The sequence below is a fragment of the Eptatretus burgeri genome, chromosome 16 (genome assembly GCF_056783735.1).
Source record: "Eptatretus burgeri isolate ZD-2024b chromosome 16, Ebu_testis_v1, whole genome shotgun sequence".
NCBI lineage: Eukaryota > Metazoa > Chordata > Myxini > Myxiniformes > Myxinidae > Eptatretus > Eptatretus burgeri.
In genome coordinates, this window is record NC_140976.1 from 8,791,296 (window position 1) to 8,803,678 (window position 12,383).

The 12,383-nt window shown below is 32.1% G+C and overlaps 1 protein-coding gene across 9 annotated transcripts in view; it reads right to left on the reverse strand.

Annotated features, from left to right (window-relative positions):
• The window catches only part of LOC147010453 (uncharacterized), a 102,653-nt gene that overhangs the window by 18,571 nt on the left and 71,699 nt on the right, over positions 1-12,383 (reverse strand). The gene's annotated exons all lie outside the window — the stretch shown is intronic.

Sequence of the window (12,383 nt, forward strand, 5' to 3'; positions counted from 1 at the left end):
CATCCATAAATAATACAAATTTGTTATTTTACCATTTACTTCTCCTTCCTCCTCTTCTCTCCATCCTCTCCTTCTTCCTCCCCTTCCACTCCTCACTCACCCACCCCCTCCCTTCTCCATTAAACATCATTTGTAATTGGTCCCCTCGATCCATGTAAATGTTAAAAATTCAGAATAATAATCAACGGATTGGAGTATTTTGGTGAAGCGTCACAAGCACGTTTGATCAAAGCCAAGGAAGAAACCACTTCATTTTGATGTGTCGGTCAAAGGTTAAGGTCAGATTAATGTCAATGATCTGGATGTAACTTAAATGGTGAAAAGTGAACTGAGTTAATCCTTAACCAATTTGAAAAGAGTTTTTGGGAGTTAAATAAGAAAAAAAAAATTACATTTGTGAGTTTAGCTCAAATGCTGAGGTTACGACCGGTCAAAGTTCAGCAAAATTCTGCTTTGACCGGTCGTAACCTCAGAATTTGACCTTTGACTTCCAGTTGGGGTTGCTCTACATGTAGGTCAAATTTACAGCTCTCCTTCCACCTGAAGTTAAGTTTTCTGAACCAGATCTGTCGTGTGTTTCTGTTATATTTTCGTCTCTGTGTGCTGTTTCTATTTTCATCTAAGTTTTTCTGTCATAAATCGTGATTGTTTGGAATATTTTAAAATTTGTTTCTTCGTGAAGCCGAAGGCCTTCTCGGATAGCCAGTGCTTCATCGTCTCGGTTTTGAGGTTGTTTTATCATCCTGTTTCTCTCTTCGTTTGTTTTTTTTTTCCAAAAATTTTGTCCTTTCTGCCTTTTCAACCTCTGCTATTCCCTGTCGCTTCAAAAAATCCCCCCCCCAAAAGCCCCAAAACCCTTTCACTCATACATGATGTAATTCTACCTTATACCTCTACTTTCTGTACATCTCAAAAAAATAAAATAAACTTTCGATCATACATGATCTTATTCTACCTTATACTTGTACTTTCTGTACATCTCAAAAAAAACCCAAAAACTCTTTCAATCATACATGATCTTATTCTACCTTATACTTGTTCATCCTGTACATCTCAAAAAAAACCCCAAAAACTCTTTCACTCATACATGATCTTATTCTACCTTATACCTGTACTTTCTGTACATCTCAAAAAAATAAAATAAACTTTCGATCATACATGATCTTATTCTACCTTATACTTGTACTTTCTGTACATCTCAAAAAAACCCCAAAACTCTTTCACTCATAGATGATCTTATTCTACCTTATACTTGTACTGTCTGTACATCTAAAGAAAACCCCAAAACTCTTTCACTCATAGATGATCTTATTCTACCTTATACTTGTACTGTCTGTACATCTCAAAAAAACCCCAAAACTCTTTCACTCATACATGATCTTATTCTACCTTATACTTGTACTTTCTGTACATCTCAAAAAAACCCCAAAAACTCTTTCACTCGTACATGATCTTATTCTACCTTATACTTGTACTTTCTGTACATCTCAAAAAAAACCCAAAAACTCTTTCACTCATACATGATCTGATTCTATCTCATACTTGTACTTTCTGTACATCTCAAAAAACCCCAAAACTCTTTCACTCATACATGACATGATCTTATTCTACCTTATACTTGTAATTTCTGTACATCTCAAAAAAAACCCAAAAACTCTTTCACTCATACATGATCTTATTCTACCTTATACTTGTACTGTCTGTACATCTCAAAAAAACCCCAAAACTCTTTCACTCATACATGATCTTATTCTACCTTATACTTGTACTTTCCGCACATCTCAAAAAAAACCCCAAAACTCTTTCACTCATACATGACATGATCTTATTCTACCTTATACTTGTAATTTCTGTACATCTAAAGAAAACCCCAAAACTCTTTCACTCATACATGATCTGATTCTATCTCATACTTGTACTTTCTGTACATCTCAAAAAAAACCCAAAAACTCTTTCACTCATACATGATCTTATTCTACCTTATACTTGTACTGTCTGTACATCTCAAAAAAAACCCAAAAACTCTTTCACTCGTACATGATGTAATTCTACCTTATACCTCTACTTTCTGTACATCTCAAAAAAATAAAATAAACTTTCGATCATACATGATCTTATTCTACCTTATACTTGTACTTTCTGTACATCTCAAAAAAAACCCAAAAACTCTTTCAATCATACATGATCTTATTCTACCTTATACTTGTACTTTCTGTACATCTCCAAAAAAACCCAAAAACTCTTTCACTCGTACATGATCTTATTCTACCTTATACTTGTACTTTCTGTACATCTCAAAAAAATAAAATAAACTTTCGATCATACATGATCTTATTCTACCTTATACTTGTTCATCCTGTACATCTCAAAAAAACCCCAAAAACTCTTTCACTCATACATGATCTTATTCTACCTTATACCTGTACTTTCTGTACATCTCAAAAAAATAAAATAAACTTTCGATCATACATGATCTTATTCTACCTTATACTTGTACTTTCTGTACATCTCAAAAAAACCCCAAAACTCTTTCACTCATAGATGATCTTATTCTACCTTATACTTGTACTGTCTGTACATCTAAAGAAAACCCCAAAACTCTTTCACTCATAGATGATCTTATTCTACCTTATACTTGTACTGTCTGTACATCTCAAAAAAACCCCAAAACTCTTTCACTCATACATGATCTTATTCTACCTTATACTTGTACTTTCTGTACATCTCAAAAAAACCCCAAAAACTCTTTCACTCGTACATGATCTTATTCTACCTTATACTTTCTGTACATCTCAAAAAAAACCCAAAAACTCTTTCACTCATACATGATCTGATTCTATCTCATACTTGTACTTTCTGTACATCTCAAAAAACCCCAAAACTCTTTCACTCATACATGACATGATCTTATTCTACCTTATACTTGTAATTTCTGTACATCTCAAAAAAAACCCAAAAACTCTTTCACTCATACATGATCTTATTCTACCTTATACTTGTACTTTCTTTACATCTCAAAAAAACCCAAAAACTCTTTCACTCATACATGATCTCATTCTACCTTATACTTGTACTTTCCGTACATCTCAAAAAAAACCCAAAAACTCTTTCACTCATACATGACATGATCTGATTCTACCTCATACTTGTACTTTCTGTACATCTCCAAAAAAACCCAAAAACTCTTTCACTCGTACATGATCTTATTCTACCTTATACTTGTACTTTCTGTACATCTCAAAAAAAACCCAAAAACTCTTTCACTCATACATGATCTGATTCTATCTCATACTTGTACTTTCTGTACATCTCAAAAAACCCCAAAACTCTTTCACTCATACATGACATGATCTTATTCTACCTTATACTTGTAATTTCTGTACATCTCAAAAAAAACCCAAAAACTCTTTCACTCATACATGATCTCATTCTACCTTATACTTGTACTTTCCGTACATCTCAAAAAAAACCCAAAAACTCTTTCACTCATACATGATCTTATTCTACCTTATACCTGTACTGTCTGTACATCTCAAAAAAACCCCAAAAACTCTTTCACTCATACATGATCTGATTCTACCTTATACTTGTACTTTCTGTACATCTCAAAAAAAACCCCAAAACTCTTTCACTCATACATGACATGATCTTATTCTACCTTATACTTGTAATTTCTGTACATCTCAAAAAAAACCCAAAAACTCTTTCACTCATACATGATCTTATTCTACCTTATACTTGTACTTTCTTTACATCTCAAAAAAAACCCAAAAACTCTTTCACTCATACATGATCTTATTCTACCTTATACCTGTACTGTCTGTACATCTCAAAAAAACCCCAAAAACTCTTTCACTCATACATGATCTCATTCTACCTTATACTTGTACTTTCCGTACATCTCAAAAAAAAACCAAAAACTCTTTCACTCATACATGATCTTATTCTACCTTATACCTGTACTGTCTGTACATCTCAAAAAAACCCCAAAAACTCTTTCACTCATACATGATCTGATTCTATCTCATACTTGTACTTTCTGTACATCTCAAAAAACCCCAAAACTCTTTCACTCATACACGACATGATCTTATTCTACCTTATACTTGTAATTTCTGTACATCTCAAAAAAAACCCAAAAACTCTTTCACTCATACATGATCTTATTCTACCTTATACTTGTACTGTCTGTACATCTCAAAAAAACCCCAAAACTCTTTCACTCATACATGATCTTATTCTACCTTATACTTGTACTTTCCATACATCTCAAAAAAAACCCCAAAACTCTTTCACTCATAGATGATCTTATTCTACCTTATACTTGTACTGTCTGTACATCTAAAGAAAACCCCAAAACTCTTTCACTCATACATGATCTGATTCTATCTCATACTTGTACTTTCTGTACATCTCAAAAAAACCCCAAAAACTCTTTCACTCATACATGATCTTATTCTACCTTATACTTGTACTGTCTGTACATCTCAAAAAAACCCCAAAACTCTTTCACTCATACATGATCTTATTCTACCTTATACTTGTACTTTCCGTACATCTCAAAAAAACCCAAAAACTCTTTCACTCATACAAGATCTTATTCTACCTTATACTTGTACTTTCCGTACATCTCAAAAAAAACCCAAAAACTCTTTCACTCGTACATGATGTAATTCTACCTTATACCTCTACTTTCTGTACATCTCAAAAAAATAAAATAAACTTTCGATCATACATGATCTTATTCTACCTTATACTTGTACTTTCTGTACATCTCAAAAAAAACCCAAAAACTCTTTCAATCATACATGATCTTATTCTACCTTATACTTGTACTTTCTGTACATCTCAAAAAAAACCCAAAAACTCTTTCAATCATACATGATCTTATTCTACCTTATACTTGTTCATCCTGTACATCTCAAAAAAAACCCCAAAAACTCTTTCACTCATACATGATCTTATTCTACCTTATACCTGTACTTTCTGTACATCTCAAAAAAATAAAATAAACTTTCGATCATACATGATCTTATTCTACCTTATACTTGTACTTTCTGTACATCTCAAAAAAACCCCAAAACTCTTTCACTCATAGATGATCTTATTCTACCTTATACTTGTACTGTCTGTACATCTAAAGAAAACCCCAAAACTCTTTCACTCATAGATGATCTTATTCTACCTTATACTTGTACTGTCTGTACATCTCAAAAAAACCCCAAAACTCTTTCACTCATACATGATCTTATTCTACCTTATACTTGTACTTTCTGTACATCTCAAAAAAACCCCAAAAACTCTTTCACTCGTACATGATCTTATTCTACCTTATACTTGTACTTTCTGTACATCTCAAAAAAAACCCAAAAACTCTTTCACTCATACATGATCTGATTCTATCTCATACTTGTACTTTCTGTACATCTCAAAAAACCCCAAAACTCTTTCACTCATACATGACATGATCTTATTCTACCTTATACTTGTAATTTCTGTACATCTCAAAAAAAACCCAAAAACTCTTTCACTCATACATGATCTTATTCTACCTTATACTTGTACTGTCTGTACATCTCAAAAAAACCCCAAAACTCTTTCACTCATACATGATCTTATTCTACCTTATACTTGTACTTTCCGCACATCTCAAAAAAAACCCCAAAACTCTTTCACTCATACATGATCTCATTCTACCTTATACTTGTACTGTCTGTACATCTAAAGAAAACCCCAAAACTCTTTCACTCATACATGATCTGATTCTATCTCATACTTGTACTTTCTGTACATCTCAAAAAAACCCAAAAACTCTTTCACTCATACATGATCTTATTCTACCTTATACTTGTACTTTCCGTACATCTCAAAAAAAACCCAAAAACTCTTTCACTCGTACATGATGTAATTCTACCTTATACCTCTACTTTCTGTACATCTCAAAAAAATAAAATAAACTTTCGATCATACATGATCTTATTCTACCTTATACTTGTACTTTCTGTACATCTCAAAAAAAACCCAAAAACTCTTTCAATCATACATGATCTTATTCTACCTTATACTTGTACTTTCTGTACATCTCCAAAAAAACCCAAAAACTCTTTCACTCGTACATGATCTTATTCTACCTTATACTTGTACTTTCTGTACATCTCAAAAAAATAAAATAAACTTTCGATCATACATGATCTTATTCTACCTTATACTTGTTCATCCTGTACATCTCAAAAAAACCCCAAAAACTCTTTCACTCATACATGATCTTATTCTACCTTATACCTGTACTTTCTGTACATCTCAAAAAAATAAAATAAACTTTCGATCATACATGATCTTATTCTACCTTATACTTGTACTTTCTGTACATCTCAAAAAAACCCCAAAACTCTTTCACTCATAGATGATCTTATTCTACCTTATACTTGTACTTTCTGTACATCTCAAAAAACCCCAAAACTCTTTCACTCATACATGACATGATCTTATTCTACCTTATACTTGTAATTTCTGTACATCTCAAAAAAAACCCAAAAACTCTTTCACTCATACATGATCTTATTCTACCTTATACTTGTACTTTCTTTACATCTCAAAAAAACCCAAAAACTCTTTCACTCATACATGATCTCATTCTACCTTATACTTGTACTTTCCGTACATCTCAAAAAAAACCCAAAAACTCTTTCACTCATACATGACATGATCTGATTCTACCTCATACTTGTACTTTCTGTACATCTCAAAAAAACCCAAAAACTCTTTCACTCATACATGATCTTATTCTACCTCATACTTGTACTTTCTGTACATCTCCAAAAAAACCCAAAAACTCTTTCACTCGTACATGATCTTATTCTACCTTATACTTGTACTTTCTGTACATCTCAAAAAAAACCCAAAAACTCTTTCACTCATACATGATCTGATTCTATCTCATACTTGTACTTTCTGTACATCTCAAAAAACCCCAAAACTCTTTCACTCATACATGACATGATCTTATTCTACCTTATACTTGTAATTTCTGTACATCTCAAAAAAAACCCAAAAACTCTTTCACTCATACATGATCTCATTCTACCTTATACTTGTACTTTCCGTACATCTCAAAAAAAACCCAAAAACTCTTTCACTCATACATGATCTTATTCTACCTTATACCTGTACTGTCTGTACATCTCAAAAAAAACCCAAAAACTCTTTCACTCATACATGATCTTATTCTACCTTATACTTGTACTTTCTGTACATCTCAAAAAAAACCCAAAAACTCTTTCACTCATACATGATCTGATTCTATCTCATACTTGTACTTTCTGTACATCTCAAAAAACCCCAAAACTCTTTCACTCATACATGACATGATCTTATTCTACCTTATACTTGTAATTTCTGTACATCTCAAAAAAAACCCAAAAACTCTTTCACTCATACATGATCTTATTCTACCTTATACTTGTACTTTCTTTGCATCTCAAAAAAACCCAAAAACTCTTTCACTCATACATGATCTCATTCTACCTTATACTTGTACTTTCTGTACATCTCAAAAAAAACCCAAAAACTCTTTCACTCATACATGACATGATCTGATTCTACCTCATACTTGTACTTTCTGTACATCTCAAAAAAACCCCAAAAACTCTTTCACTCATACATGATCTCATTCTACCTTATACTTGTACTTTCCGTACATCTCAAAAAAAAACCAAAAACTCTTTCACTCATACATGATCTCATTCTACCTTATACTTGTACTTTCCGTACATCTCAAAAAAAACCCAAAAACTCTTTCACTCATACATGATCTGATTCTACCTTATACTTGTACTTTCTGTACATCTCAAAAAAAACCCCAAAACTCTTTCACTCATACATGACATGATCTTATTCTACCTTATACTTGTAATTTCTGTACATCTCAAAAAAAACCCAAAAACTCTTTCACTCATACATGATCTTATTCTACCTTATACTTGTACTTTCCGTACATCTCAAAAAAAAACCAAAAACTCTTTCACTCATACATGATCTTATTCTACCTTATACCTGTACTGTCTGTACATCTCAAAAAAACCCCAAAAACTCTTTCACTCATACATGATCTCATTCTACCTTATACTTGTACTTTCTGTACATCTCAAAAAAACCCAAAAACTCTTTCACTCATACATGATCTGATTCTACCTCATACTTGTACTTTCTGTACATCTCAAAAAAACCCCAAAACTCTTTCACTCATACATGACATGATCTTATTCTACCTTATACTTGTACTTTCTGTACATCTCAAAAAAAACCCAAAAACTCTTTCAATCATACATGATCTTATTCTACCTTATACTTGTACTTTCTGTACATCTCAAAAAAAACCCAAAAACTCTTTCAATCATACATGATCTTATTCTACCTTATACTTGTACTTTCTGTACATCTCAAAAAAAACCCAAAAACTCTTTCACTCATACATGATCTTATTCTACCTTATACTTGTACTTTCTGTACATCTCAAAAAAAACCCCAAAACTCTTTCACTCATACATGACATGATCTTATTCTACCTTATACTTGTAATTTCTGTACATCTCAAAAAAACCCAAAAACTCTTTCACTCATACATGATCTTATTCTACCTTATACTTGTACTTTCCATACATCTCAAAAAAAACCCCAAAACTCTTTCACTCATACATGATCTTATTCTACCTTATACTTGTACTTTCTGTACATCTCAAAAAAACCCCAAAACTCTTTCACTCATAGATGATCTTATTCTACCTTATACTTGTACTGTCTGTACATCTCAAAAAAACCCCAAAACTCTTTCACTCATACATGATCTTATTCTACCTTATACTTGTACTTTCTGTACATCTCAAAAAAACCCCAAAACTCTTTCACTCATACATGATCTTATTCTACCTTATACTTGTACTTTCTGTACATCTCAAAAAAACCCCAAAACTCTTTCACTCATAGATGATCTTATTCTACCTTATACTTGTACTGTCTGTACATCTAAAAAAAAAACCCCAAAACTCTTTCACTCATAGATGATCTTATTCTACCTTATACTTGTACTGTCTGTACATCTCAAAAAAACCCCAAAACTCTTTCACTCATACATGATCTTATTCTACCTTATACTTGTACTTTCCATACATCTCAAAAAAAACCCCAAAACTCTTTCACTCATACATGATCTTATTCTACCTTATACTTGTACTTTCCGTACATCTCAAAAAAAAACCAAAAACTCTTTCACTCATACATGATCTTATTCTACCTTATACCTGTACTGTCTGTACATCTCAAAAAAACCCCAAAAACTCTTTCACTCATACATGACATGATCTGATTCTACCTCATACTTGTACTTTCTGTACATCTCAAAAAAACCCCAAAACTCTTTCACTCATACATGATCTTATTCTACCTTATACCTGTACTGTCTGTACATCTCAAAAAAAACCCAAAAACTCTTTCACTCATACATGATCTTATTCTACCTTATACTTGTACTTTCTTTGCATCTCAAAAAAACCCAAAAACTCTTTCACTCATACATGATCTCATTCTACCTTATACTTGTACTGTCTGTACATCTCAAAAAAACCCCAAAAACTCTTTCACTCATACATGATCTGATTCTATCTCATACTTGTACTTTCTTTGCATCTCAAAAAAACCCAAAAACTCTTTCACTCATACATGATCTCATTTTACCTTATACTTGTACTTTCCGTACATCTCAAAAAAACCCAAAAACTCTTTCACTCATACATGATCTTATTCTACCTTATACCTGTACTGTCTGTACATCTCAAAAAAAACCCAAAAACTCTTTCACTCATACATGATCTTATTCTACCTTATACTTGTACTTTCTTTGCATCTCAAAAAAACCCAAAAACTCTTTCACTCATACATGATCTGATTCTACCTCATACTTGTACTTTCTGTACATCTCAAAAAAACCCCAAAACTCTTTCACTCATACATGACATGATCTCATTCTACCTTATACTTGTACTTTCCGTACATCTCAAAAAAAACCCAAAAACTCTTTCACTCATACATGATCTTATTCTACCTTATACTTGTACTTTCTGTACATCTCAAAAAAAACCCCAAAACTCTTTCACTCATACATGACATGATCTGATTCTACCTTATACTTGTAATTTCTGTACATCTCAAAAAAAACCCAAAAACTCTTTCACTCATACATGATCTGATTCTACCTCATACTTGTACTTTCTGTACATCTCAAAAAAACCCAAAAACTCTTTCACTCATACATGATCTTATTCTACCTCATACTTGTACTTTCTGTACATCTCCAAAAAAACCCAAAAACTCTTTCACTCGTACATGATCTTATTCTACCTTATACTTGTACTTTCTGTACATTTTAAAAAAAAACCCAAAAACTCTTTCACTCATACATGATCTTATTCTACCTCATACTTATACTTTCTGTACATCTCAAAAAAACCCCAAAAACTCTTTCACTCATACATGATCTTATTCTACCTTATACTTGTACTTTCTGTACATTTTAAAAAAAAACCCAAAAACTCTTTCACTCATACATGATCTTATTCTACCTCATACTTATACTTTCTGTACATCTCAAAAAAACCCCAAAAACTCTTTCACTCATACATGATCTGATTCTATCTCATACTTGTACTTTCTGTACATCTCAAAAAACCCCAAAACTCTTTCACTCATACATGACATGATCTTATTCTACCTTATACTTGTAATTTCTGTACATCTCAAAAAAAACCCAAAAACTCTTTCACTCATACATGATCTCATTCTACCTTATACTTGTACTTTCCGTACATCTCAAAAAAAACCCAAAAACTCTTTCACTCATACATGATCTTATTCTACCTTATACTTGTACTTTCCGTACATCTCAAAAAAACCCAAAAACTCTTTCACTCATACAAGATCTTATTCTACCTCATACTTGTACTTTCTGTACATCTCAAAAAAACCCAAAAACTCTTTCACTCATACATGATCTTATTCTACCTCATACTTGTACTTTCTGTACATCTCCAAAAAAACCCAAAAACTCTTTCACTCATACATGATCTGATTCTATCTCATACTTGTACTTTCTGTACATCTCAAAAAACCCCAAAACTCTTTCACTCATACATGACATGATCTTATTCTACCTTATACTTGTAATTTCTGTACATCTCAAAAAAACCCCAAAAACTCTTTCACTCATACATGATCTTATTCTACCTTATACTTGTACTTTCTGTACATCTCAAAAAAAAACCCAAAAACTCTTTCACTCATACATGATCTTATTCTACCTTATACTTGTACTTTCTTTACATCTCAAAAAAAACCCAAAAACTCTTTCACTCATACATGATCTTATTCTACCTTATACCTGTACTGTCTGTACATCTCAAAAAAACCCCAAAAACTCTTTCACTCATACATGATCTCATTCTACCTTATACTTGTACTTTCTGTACATCTCAAAAAAAACCCCAAAAACTCTTTCACTCATACATGATCTTATTCTACCTCATACTTGTACTTTCTGTACATCTCCAAAAAAACCCAAAAACTCTTTCACTCGTACATGATCTTATTCTACCTTATACTTGTACTTTCTGTACATCTCAAAAAAAACCCCAAAACTCTTTCACTCATACATGACATGATCTTATTCTACCTTATACTTGTAATTTCTGTACATCTCAAAAAAAACCCCAAAAACTCTATCACTCATACATGATCTTATTCTACCTTATACTTGTACTTTCTTTACATCTCAAAAAAAACCCAAAAACTCTTTCACTCATACATGATCTTATTCTACCTTATACCTGTACTGTCTGTACATCTCAAAAAAACCCCAAAAACTCTTTCACTCATACATGACATGATCTGATTCTACCTCATACTTGTACTTTCTGTACATCTCAAAAAAACCCCAAAAACTCTTTCACTCATACATGATCTTATTCTACCTTATACTTGTACTTTCTTTGCATCTCAAAAAAACCCAAAAACTCTTTCACTCATACATGATCTCATTCTACCTTATACTTGTACTTTCCGTACATCTCAAAAAAAACCCAAAAACTCTTTCACTCATACATGATCTTATTCTACCTTATACTTGTACTTTCCGTACATCTCAAAAAAAAACCCAAAAACTCTTTCACTCATACATGATCTTATTCTACCTTATACCTGTACTGTCTGTACATCTCAAAAAAACCCCAAAAACTCTTTCACTCATACATGATCTCATTCTACCTTATACTTGTACTTTCTGTACATCTCAAAAAAAACCCAAAAACTCTTTCACTCATACATGACATGATCTGATT